Source organism: Rhinatrema bivittatum, chromosome 1 (genome assembly GCF_901001135.1).
Source record: "Rhinatrema bivittatum chromosome 1, aRhiBiv1.1, whole genome shotgun sequence".
NCBI classification, from domain to species: domain Eukaryota; kingdom Metazoa; phylum Chordata; class Amphibia; order Gymnophiona; family Rhinatrematidae; genus Rhinatrema; species Rhinatrema bivittatum.
This window is the reverse complement of record NC_042615.1, coordinates 723,458,116-723,470,166: the sequence shown is the minus strand read 5'-3', so window position 1 is coordinate 723,470,166 and position 12,051 is coordinate 723,458,116. Positions and strand designations below refer to the sequence as shown.

At 43.0% G+C, this 12,051-nt stretch overlaps 1 non-coding gene and 1 pseudogene across 1 annotated transcript; both read right to left on the bottom strand.

Moving 5' to 3' along the window:
* Positions 1 to 5,265: 5,265 nt before the first annotated feature.
* Positions 5,266 to 5,408, bottom strand: LOC115082745 (annotated as a pseudogene).
* A 293-nt stretch (positions 5,409 to 5,701) lies between these two features.
* On the bottom strand, positions 5,702 to 5,865 carry LOC115082740. The gene has a single exon (XR_003854245.1). It is a non-coding gene; the product is annotated as a U1 spliceosomal RNA (small nuclear RNA).
* Positions 5,866 to 12,051: the final 6,186 nt, after the last annotated feature.

Sequence of the window (12,051 nt, the reverse complement as noted above, 5' to 3'; positions counted from 1 at the left end):
TTTAGCGAGAAGCCAAGTTATTCACTTTTTGAGGACGCCTTCCATTTCTCAATCAATAGCATTTGGCAAAACTCTGTTTGAACACCTATGTGAGGATGCTGATAGAAAGAGAGGTATGATATCTAAACTATATGATTTACTGTTGGGATCGGAACCGCAACCTTATAGTCATATGCTAAAATGGGAGCAAGATTTGGGACATAGCATTAGTACTGAGGACTGGATACAAATTTATACCTCAGCTCGTAGTTGTTCCGTGTCCGCCACCATGCAGAAGAACTGTTATAAGCTTATAACATGATGGCACCTCACACCAAGTACTCTGCATCTAAGATATCCACACATCAGCGATAGATGTTGGAGAGGCTGCGGCCACTTAGGTACCTTTATACACATGTGGTGGCTCTGTGATAAAATCTATTCCCTCTGGCAACAGGTGGCGAACTGGACGGAGCACATATTGGACCTGCAGGGCCTTCTACATCCGGGCTTTATGTTGCTTCACCTGCCACATAAACCCTTGGAGACAACACACAAAACTTTTTGTCAACAAGTCTTTATTGCTACACGGCTCACTATAGCGAGTTTTTGGAAACAAGACAAGATTCCATCATTAGCCATGGTACAACAAAAGATACATTATTATTGTAAAATGGCAGCCATAACGGCGGAGTTACATAATTCTTCATCCAAGTTCCGAGCCGCGTGGTCTCCTTATCTGCAATGGGAAGCAAGACAAGCTGGCACATAATTTTTTCTCTTTTCTCTCTCTTTTTTTTTTCTGTAAACGATGACTGCCATCAGCATCCAAAAGAGTGAAATGGGATAATTACTTTATCAGAACTACTCTTGGTGGTTGCCTCCGCCAAATGAAATCAAACAAAATTTTTGATGTGCACGGAGCAGGAGAGGGACCTAGGGGTTATAGTGTCTAATGATATGAAGTCTGCGAAACAATGCGACAAGACGATAGCAAAATCCAGAAGAATGCTGGGCTGCATAGAGAGAGGAATATCGAGTAAGAAAAGGGAAGTGATTATCCCCTTGTACAGGTCCTTGGTGAGGCCTCACCTGGAGTACTGTGTTCAGTTCTGGAGACCGTATCTACAAAGAGACAGAGACAAGATGGAGGCGGTCCAGAGAAGGGCGACCAAAAAGGTGGAAGGTCTTCATCAAATGACTTATGAGGAGAGATTGAAGAATCTAAATATGTACACCCTGGAGGAAAGGAGGAGCAGAGGTGATATGATACAGACTTTCAGATACTTGAAAGGTTTTAATGATCCAAAGACAACGACAAACCTTTTCCGTAGGAAAAAAAATCAGCAGAACCAGGGGTCACAATTTGAAGCTCCAGGGAGGAAGATTCAGAACCAATGTCAGGAAGTATTTCTTCACGGAGAGGGTGGTAGATGCCTGGAATGCCCTTCCGGAGGAAGTGGTGAAGACCAGAACTGTGAAGGACTTCAAAGGGGCGTGGGATAAACACTGTGGATCCATAAAGTCAAGAGGCCGTCAATGAAGAGTGGGTGGCTCGCTAGAATGACGGCTACTGCCTGGAGATAATACCCTTATTCAATAAACATACACATGGTTACTGTGACTCCAACATCGCTCTAAGCTTCAACAGCAAGAGGAAATGTGGAAAAAAGGATTTGCACTCACAAAGCGGGGAGTAGCTGGCTTGTTACGGCGGTTACTACCCCAAACCAAATAAGCCTGATACTTCACTTTCAATGCATATCCAGCATAGCTCTCCGCTTCAACGGCAGGGGAGAAGAAAAACTGATACTTCACGCATAACCAGCACAGCTCTCTGCTTCAACGGCAGGGGAGAAGTAAAACTGATACTTCATGCATATCCAGCACAGCTCTCTGCTTCAACGGCAGGGGAGAATCAAAACAACCAATAAGGGCTGAATAACATAGTCTGGGTAAAACAAATAAGCATGGGTGTAGCTTGCTTATTGCGGCAGTTACTACCCCATACTAATCAAGTTGATATTTCACTTGGATGCAGCTCCATCACTGCTCTCTACATCAATGGTGGGGGTGGAAGGGTAATAGAACCAAAGAGCTAAGAGAAACAGATAAGTATGAGAAAAAAAAAGTGTGTGAAGCTTGCTGGGCAGACTGGATGGGCCGTTTGGTCTTCTTCTGCCGTCATTTCTATGTTTCTAACAGTGCCATCTTACGGGCTTTTGACTTATTACTTCATAATATGCCCTCTCTCATTACTATTTTACTTTCCATGGTTTTTGCCGTTTTTGAAAGGACTCATGGTGGAGGGGGTGGGGGGGTGGGGGGAGTAAAAGGGGTAATTGAAAACTATTGGAGACATGTACATGTGCATTGCTGTATTTCATACGTTTGGTTACTCTTTCATGCTGTTCATGTCCATATTCATTACGAATATCCTTACTTTGTCTGTTTCTCTATTGAATTATTAATAAAATATAAATTGAAAAAAAAAAAATAGTGAAGGCGCTTCTATCCATCAGACCCCTTCACTCTCCAAACTCAGATATTTACAGAGCAGCTGTACAATCACGTACCGGCTGCCATTCGGTATCCCCATCTACCACCACACAGCGTCTGCTTCCAAGGTCTCTGGGATGTAGCTCCACAGAGATCATGCACCAAATTTCAGCCATTCTATCTGAATTTTTTGCCTCTCACCATCCAGAGGTCAGTCCTCCGAAGTTCTGCATCTCAGACTCAGAATGTTACAAGCCTGAACATGGAGCAGTCTTCTCTCTAATCAATTCACACTCTCCAACACAAAGTCCGAGAACTCGGGAGCTGCATGACGCATCCCTATATCCAGAGGAAGAGTTGGAGAGGACAATCTCCTCCTCCAGATCAATCTCCTTCTTTATCCCCCACTTCTTCTACTGGCCTCCCCTCGGATGAACCAGAGGACCCTCCGGAACACACCTCCCCACCTGAGAATCTCTCATATCCAAAATCTGTGGAGAAAATGGGGGCCTGCTTAATATAGAAATCCAAAAGATCCCAGATCCCCAGAAAGAAGTCTTTGGGCTCTTAAAGATACCAGATGTCCCTACGGAACCAACAGCTTTACTGCCTCATTCAGTCCTCAAATCAGTCTTCCTTAAATCCTGGGAATCTCCTCACTCCAACTTACTGGTGTCCAGAAAATTAGACTTGAAGTACCTCCTTAAAAAGTCTCAATGTTATGGCCCAGTTCACCTCCCACAAACATTAATAGTGGTTGAGTCACCTATGAAGAAAGCAAAGAAGTCTAAACTCCAAGCCTTCTCTTCTCCCCCTCCCCCCCCAAGGAAAGGATAACAAAATACTGGTTGACTTTGCAAAGACTATCTTTCAAAACTTGATTCTTGCCTCTCGCATCCAACAACCTCAATTCTATATGATCCAAAACATATATGTATGTATATATATATATACACATATATGATAAAGGATTGATTCTTCAAGCTACAAACATTAAAAAAACTCAAACCCCTTCTGCACGCCCAAGATTTTCGTACAGTCCTGCAATCAATCGTCTTTTCGAAGCTCGACTACTGCAGTTCACTACTTATTGGACTCCCTGACACATACATCAAACCTCTTCAGGTTCTGCAAAATGCCGCAGCCAGGACCATCACAAACATGAAAAAATGCAATCACATCACACCCACTCTAAAAGAACTTCACTGGCTACCCATCAGTCAAAGGATCCAATACAAAACCCTCACCCTCATCCATAAAAAAATTAACAACAACAGAATGAACTGGCTAAACACTGCCATACGCCCATACACCACACAGAGAAACCTCAGATCCTCCAACGCCGGCCTCCTCACGGTCCCCAACTCCAAAACAGCACACCGAACCTCCACCCGCAAACGAGCCATATCAGTAGCGGGCCCAACACTATGGAACTCACTCCCATCCTAACTCAGGAACGAACCCTCCACCCAAGACTTCAAAAAACAACTTAAAACATGGTTATTCAGAAAAGCCTTCCCGCCAGACTCCCAACCCCCTCCTTGAGTTTAACTCCCTCCCTCTGTATCCTCACCCCCCCTTCAACATGCACCCATAATTATTCCCCCGCACCTCCACTCACTTCCTCACCACCCTCCCTCATCACACGCCCTCCCACCCTACCCTCTTCCCTCCCCCCATAAAGACCTCTCACCCCCCGCTAGCCTCCCGCCTCCCACCGCCTCCTCTTCCCCCCCTCTATCTTCCCACACAATAATACCCTCTCCAAACCTGAAACAAGTCACATTGCTTCGATCTAGATTGTTATAAATTGCTCAAACACCACTTTACGATGTCACCCCGACAAAATGTAAATTGTCATAAATCCTTGTTGCAATGTAAAATGTTTTTGTTTTAAACCCTCAAATTACCTCATTACTATGTAAACCCATATTCATATGACATTATAAATGTTACTGTGATTTACTACCATCCTATATATTTTAAATTGTTATAATCTATACTCCTCTCCTTCGTTGCTAGACAAGTTACCATGTTAAATGTTACAATGTAAAACAAGGCAAGTTACCATGTTAATTGTTTCATGTAAAATAAGGCAGTCTCTGCCCTATTCACCGAGTTATATGTAAACCGATGTGATATCTCGATCGAATGTCGGTATATAAAAGCAAATAAATAAATAAATAAAATAAATATGAATGCTTGCAGCTACTGAAGCCTTTCATGTGCTTGGACACTAGGGAACAGATCACTCCTCAACCTTTACTGACCTGGAGGAAGGAATCAGTCATCTCCTCCACCCAGTCTATGAAGTTTTCGGAACTACCTCCAGAGCCTTGGCATCTGCAGTAGCGGATCGCAGAACATTTTGGCTTCGAGTGAGCTCCATTAAGGAGAAAACACCATATCAACAAAGTAGGAAAATAAATAACCAGAAACAACAAAACAACCATTAAGTGAAAGGGTGAAAGGGCGTGAGGGCAGGATAAGATCTGCTGGCCAGAAAGGAACACAGGAGAAGTCCAGATCAAAGGTTGATCTGTTGTATAGGAGACATTGGGGGAGGGAGGGGGGGGGTGGAACCAGATTTTTTTTTTAAATGGAGGAACAGGAAAGGGAGCTAACTCGGCCAGGGCCCATATTATATAGCTATATTATGCTATTAGCTAAAAGCCTCCTGGAATATTCAAGAAACATAATTCCACTGTATCATGCTTTACTACTGAGAAAGCCCAAGACATACAGTATTCATAAAATACAAGACTTTTCTATTTTTAAACAAGAGACCAGGGGAAAGCACGAACACAGTCCCCCACTACCAGAAATTATGCAGTCGAGTTTCCCGCATTTGGGGAAATCGCAGGGGTCAGCACAACTGGAGTGCAATGGATGAGCATCACCCTGGGAGAACCCTTTTATAAAATTTGTATTAATAAAATCAAGTTTCACAATCACTAAATGTACACTCTCAAAGCCATCCATCATTGATTACGAGACATAAGTTTCAAAAATGTTACAAATTACTAAAAACATTGTTTCCAATTCCATAGCCATCAAAAAATAACCTAAAAATAGTCTGTAACCCTATTCATGTATCCATTTTATTCTAAATCTTGTTGTGCAACATATTTGATCATTTATAAAAACTGATCACTTGAAATCTGTACAATTAATATAAAAACGTTTTACAACTAGCTTTTTTCTGTTTTTTTCACCAAAATTTCAGGGGAAAGCGCGAACGCAGTCCCCCACTACCAGAAATTATGCAGTCGAGTTTCCCGCATTTGGGGAAATCGCAGGGGTCAACACATCCGAAGTGCAATGGACGAGCCTCACCCTGGGAGAACCACCTTCCTGATCATGGTATCTCCCCTGCCAGGTAAGTATGAGTTGCTGTTATAAAGTTTGCCATGTCCTCTTTCAGCCAGCACTGTAAACACAAGGGAGGTAATGCCACTTACTACTAAAAATCAACTCATTCAAACAAGAAAACCACTCACAGTTGTGCACACTAGGAAAGAAATGGTTACTATCATTTAAAGAGCCCCTAACAAAAAATAAATTGTAGCCCAGATACTGCATATCATTACCCAGAATCCTATTCGCATTTAATATTTGCATATGGAGCCTTGATGCATCAGTTCTTTGTTTGGGAACTGACTCATTGTAAGACTAGCTTTCTGGGCACTTTACTCTCCTTTATTTTACACCACACACAAGAGGTTTCCATTGTAATGTAGTATTTTTTTTTGTTTGTTTGTTTTAACTGGAGCTTTTATTCCTCCTACTTTGGCAATGGACATAATGTAATCCTCATTTCCCCAATACTATACACGTTCGTAATCTCAGTCAATGAAAATAGAGCTCATCCTCAGCTCTTAACTCAGACCCTATACTTGGTTCTTAGCCCAAAGTCAAAAGAAGTGATTTCCATCTGAAGGAAATTCTGATTTGCCAGGAGGGAGAAAAAAAATGTTCTGGATTTCAGATATATATATATATATATATATATATAGAGGCTGCATGGGAGACAGCATTTGATATTTTTGCTTTTTCCAATTTAGTAACATAAAAAGTGAAATTATAAATCTGGTACTGTAAATAAAATAAGGATCATTATCAAATAAAGCCCTTATTAACCTTTCCCTGTCCCCAAATGTTGAGTCATTTGATTTCAGTTTTAGAATTCAGCCTTGCGATATGCTCTCATTAGCTTGTGAGGATCAATGTTTACACTTCAAATTTGATAGCTGTTCATCAGAAGATGCATTGACTAACCAGGCAGAAACTTTAATTCAAACTGTGTTATGAAAAGGCCAGTCCCCTATTGTCCAAAAATTGTATAACCTGCATTAAAGGTAAGGCATACCTACCTCCACTATACCACCAACCGCACCATACACCTCACTAACTTCAAGACTCCTTGAATCCCCTTTTAACACACTCATACGCAGCATTATCTAACCCCTTCTCCACCTGAATGTTCTCAATGTTATCTCATGACTTTAATAAACTTTACAAATTACACTATGGCACTCCGTTGACAAATGTTCTATTCAATGACAAAATCACTGTACGCTATGCTTCTCCATACTAGAATTCTTTCCAAAACACTCTCCCTTTATACACAAAACCTTACACAACCAGAACATCACATGGCTAAATAACTCTTTCCTCTTCAATACCTCCAACAGGCCAACCAGATCTGCCTATAAAGGAACCCTCCACATCCCCTCTCCTAAAACTACACAACGAACCTCCACTAGGGACAGAGCACTCTCAATAGCAGGATCCATCAACTGGAACTCTATGCCTCCCAATCTACGCATTGAACCCTGCATACACAAATTAAAAAAAAAAAATTGAAAACTTGGCTTTTCAAGCTAGCCTACCCATAATACCTACCATTACCCCCAGCCACTTATGCTCTATTTTAAAGTTATAAACTGCTTTAAAGCCATAAAATGCTCTCTGAACATTCCTAGTCACCACGCCATTTTCCTTTACACATATTTTATTTCAACAGCCGTCTACTCGCTAGTTTTAATGATATACACTGCACTTTGGAAGACCAGCCGGACCCCGTGTCCGGCCGGGCGGCGTAATGTGGGCGCAGGCCCACTTCAGAGGCGAGGCGCGTGTGGTTGGAGAGGGGGAGGGGGGGGGAAGGTGGAATAGACGGAGGTGAAAACAACGTGGGGACACAAGTAGGGCTGCAACGTGAAGTACGTGAAGGGGGGGGAGGGGGGGACTGAAGGCGAGTGTCATAGAGTCGTGGAATGCAGTGATTGGCTTTAGGTGCAAGGGGGGGGGCAGAAGGAGTAAGCGTGGAGAGCTGGGATAGGTGGGGAGAAAATTCAAACTGCTGGTTAAGCAGTTTTAGTAACGCGGGCTTCAGTCGGTAGCTGGTGAGCGAGAGAGGGTCAGAAGGTTCGCGCGACCCTCCCACCCACCCTTAGTTCTAGGCGATTGTTGTTGGGGAATTGCGGTTTTGTTTGGGGGATTTGTCGCAGCGGGGGCGGTTGGTCCGAGCCATAACTGTTCAATTTTGTTGTTCAAGTTATTTGGATTTTGGTAAAGCCGACGGTGGTTGACAACTGAGGGCTGTTGTCAGGGTGTGGCTCCTTGCCGGATGAGGCGGGGGCCGCTTGGCCAGACTCCTTGCAAGTTGGAGGCGGGAGTACACCTGGGTTGGCTCCTTGCAAGAGAGTGTGGCGGGAGTCGGAACCTGGCGTGTTGGGGCCAAAGAGTGAAACAGAGAGGCTGGTTAGGCTATCCTGCCGGAAGGTGGCGGATAGTCTGGTGGGGGGTGGGCAATACCAAAGTCCTAGTTGTTTGTGTTAATGTGTGGATATAAGCTCGGATCACTGAATGATTAAAGCTGCGGCCTTGTTTTACCCACAATGAAATGTGTCTGTGATTATTGGATTGTAAGGGGGTGGTTGCGAGCGAGTGAGGTCCTGCATGCCCACATTATAAGCATGCCTGTTACCGTAATCTTTAACCAAACATTGTATATGGTGTACAATATATATATGCCTTTATCCTCAGTTATGTTTCACTCTGCATATAACGTCATGCACCTTTCTTTAGTTTCAATAATATATACCTATCTCTAAACATGCCTTATTAACTAATTTTATCAAAACATTGTATATAGTACCCTATATATATATATATATACACACATACATATATACACACACATACGAATATCAATAGTTATGTTCAGTCTGCATATAAAGTTATTCTCCTTTCTCTGTTTGCCATGTAACCAAATTGTTCAAAGTATTTTCTCTATCATTATTATACGTTCTATGTAAACCGAAAAGCTGTGAATACGGTTATCGGTATATAAAAACACTTACATAAATAAATAAATAAATAAATATTGACTCTCATTATAATTTATTGCAAGTTATAGCATAATCTAATTTATTTACAATTACAAGTTATATTACAATCTACTTATAGTTTATTGTAAGTTACCATGTACTATGTTTTACTGTAGGATACCTTGCAGGATATATTGTTGCCCCCCATTTCATTTAAAATATAATGTAAGAAATATTACGAAGTTACAATATAAAATAAGAAGCCTTGTTGCACTGTAAACCGATGTGATATTCCAGATCGAGCACCGGTATAGAAAAAAAACAAATAAATAAATACTGATTGCTGGAGTTTGAAAAGAGAACAACTTCAAGAAATACTATAATAAAACTAAGTTTCTGCAGGCTAGGCATTCTGTTAATAGATTAGATAATAAGCATTAGAAAAGACATAGTAGGAGGTACTGATAAAGTTAATTTGGGAAGGATGGGACTGGTTAGTGCTTCTACAGGAATCTAGTCCAAAGTCTTTTTTTTTTTTTTTTTTAGTTTGACTGTAAAAAAGGCAGAAAATGATAAATCTGAAAATTAGTGAGGTGGTTAGGTCAGATGTTGGGAACGGCTGTCAGCACCTAGGAACCACTCATTCTGGCTGATGCGGTATCAGGCACTTCAGTCAGCGTGCCGCTACAGGCATACTGGACGCACATTTTAGATGTGTTAGGCGTATGCTCAATGCAATTCCATGATTAGCGTGTCCCTAACGCGCGTGCAAACCAGCGCATAGCAAATCGTGCCGATCACATCTAAATTCCATGTACATGACTTGATTAGCTATTACCCCCGATGCAGTAACACATGCCCAAAACGAGTTTTATGCATGAAATTTAGCACCATCCCTATCCCTGGCATAATTGGGATGATGCTATAGGTAGCAGACTGTTCATGAAAGCTTTCCGTGAGATTTCTACCATTTCAACAATGGATTCTATTCACTTTTTGGTCCTGCTGACTTTTCTCTTGTATGTGCAACCAAGAGTAAGGAATGTCAGGCAAAGGAGGGCGATTGCTCAGGCAAATAATCTGGAGAATGTTAGAGAACAGGAGGACCAGGTTGTAGCACAGGAACAGGTAAGCAAGTAGCTCATTTAAAACTCTGTATTGATGGATGTTGGCGAACGGATGCCCAGTTCCTGGACGTCCAGAAAAGGAACCAGACTTGAGCGTCCATTAAAGGCCTGTGCAGGGATGCCCTTTTCCTGGACGTCCAGGAAAGGGGTAGTACATGGCATCCATGAATTCTTCACCAGGGACCTGTACATGGACACACAAATAATGGATGGCCTTCCATTAAATGGAGGTTTTCCTGATAATGCTGTGCACATGTGGTCTATTCCTTTGTCCTTCCATTCCTGGAATGTTTTTCTATCTATTCTCCTTAATGGAGCTCACTCGAAGCCAAAATGTTCTGCGATCCGCTACTGCAGATGCCAAGGCTCTGGAGGTAGTTCCGAAAACTTCATAGACTGGGTGGAGGAGATGACGGATTCCTTCCTCCAGGTCAGTAAAGGTTGAGGAGTGATCTGTTCCCTAGTGTCCAAGCACATGAAAGGCTTCAGTAGCTGCAAGCATTCATATATGTAATGGATCATATAGAATTGAGGTTGTTGGATGCGAGAGGCAAGAATCAAGTTTTGAAAGATCCTCTTTGCAAAGTCAACCAGTATTTTGTTATCATTTCCTTGGGGGGGGGGGGGGGAAAGAAGAGAAGGCATGGAGTTTAGACTTCCTTGCTTTCTTCATAGGTGACTCAACCACTACTAATGTTTGTGGGACATGAATTGGGCCATAACTTTAAGGAGGTGCTTTAAGGAGGTACTTCATGTCTAATTTTCTGGACACCAGTAAGTTGGAGTGAGAAGATTGCCAGGATTTAAGGAGGACTGATTTGAGGACTGAATAAGGCAGTAAAGCTGTTGGTTCCGTAGGGACATCTAGTATCTTTAAGAGCCCAAAGACTTCTTTCTGGGGGTCTGGGATCTTTGGATTTCTACATTAAGCAAGGCCCCCATTTTCTCCACAAATTTTGGATATGAGAGATCCTCAGGCGGGGAGGTGTGTTCCGGAGGGTTCTCTGGTTCATCCGAGGGGAAGCCAGTAGAAGAAGTGGGGGATAAAGAAGGAGATTGATCTGGAGGAGGAGACTGTCCTCTCCAACTCTTCCTCTGGATACAGGGACGCGTCATGCAGCTCCCAAGTTCTCGGACTTTGTGTTGGAGAGTGTGAACTGATTAGAGAGGAGACTGCTACATGTTCAGGCTTGTAACATTCTGAGTCTGAGATGCAGAACTTCGGAGGACTGACCTCTGGATGGTGAGAGGTAAAAAATCCAGATAGAATGGTTGAAATTTGGTGCATGATCTCTGTGGAGCTACATCCCAGAGACCTTGGAAGCAGACGCTGTGTGGTGGTAGATGGGGATACCGAATGGCAGCCGGTACGTGATTGTACAGCCGCTCTGTAAATATCTGAGGTTGGAGAGTGAAGGGGTCTGATGGATAGAGGCTCCTTCACTATTTTCTTAGGTTTGGGATATAGAGGTTCCTGGAAATGAGAAAATTTCCTGTCTGTCTTCTTCTGCATTCCTTGATAGACCCGAATATACCTGCTGACATAAGGCGATGCAACGATGGCCTGACTCGACGCAGGTGGCCGGGGTGCATGGTGCACTGATGCATCGTGGCATGGGACGATGCAGACATGTCGATGGCCACATATCGGCACGTTTGGGCTTGCCATGAGCTGCAGCGGACGGTCTTGCCGGTGCTGAATGACTTTTGGAAACACTGGCTTTATAAATTTTTGACCTGGTTTCAGGTGACTTGTGGTGGTGCTTTTTTTTTTGCTGTGTTGCCATGTCCTCCGAAGCCACCCTTTTTCAGATCTCTGAAGGAATGTGAGGCTTTGGGCCAGGCAATGATTGAACTGAGTGGCGAGGGGAGGGTGCATAACTACTGGAGTGGGAAGAGATTGCTTCTTCCCAAAGCCTTGCAATTGTCAGCTCTTTGCCTCTGGGCTTGAGGGGACATGCGGCCGCAGCCCCTACAGGAAGCCTGTTCGTGGTCCAGACTGAGGCAGAGATAACAGTAATTGTGTCTGTCCATGGCGGGCGGACATGATGTGTCCACAGGAGCAGTATTTGAAGCCCGGGGCCTTGTATTTTGTTGACATTAATGATAAG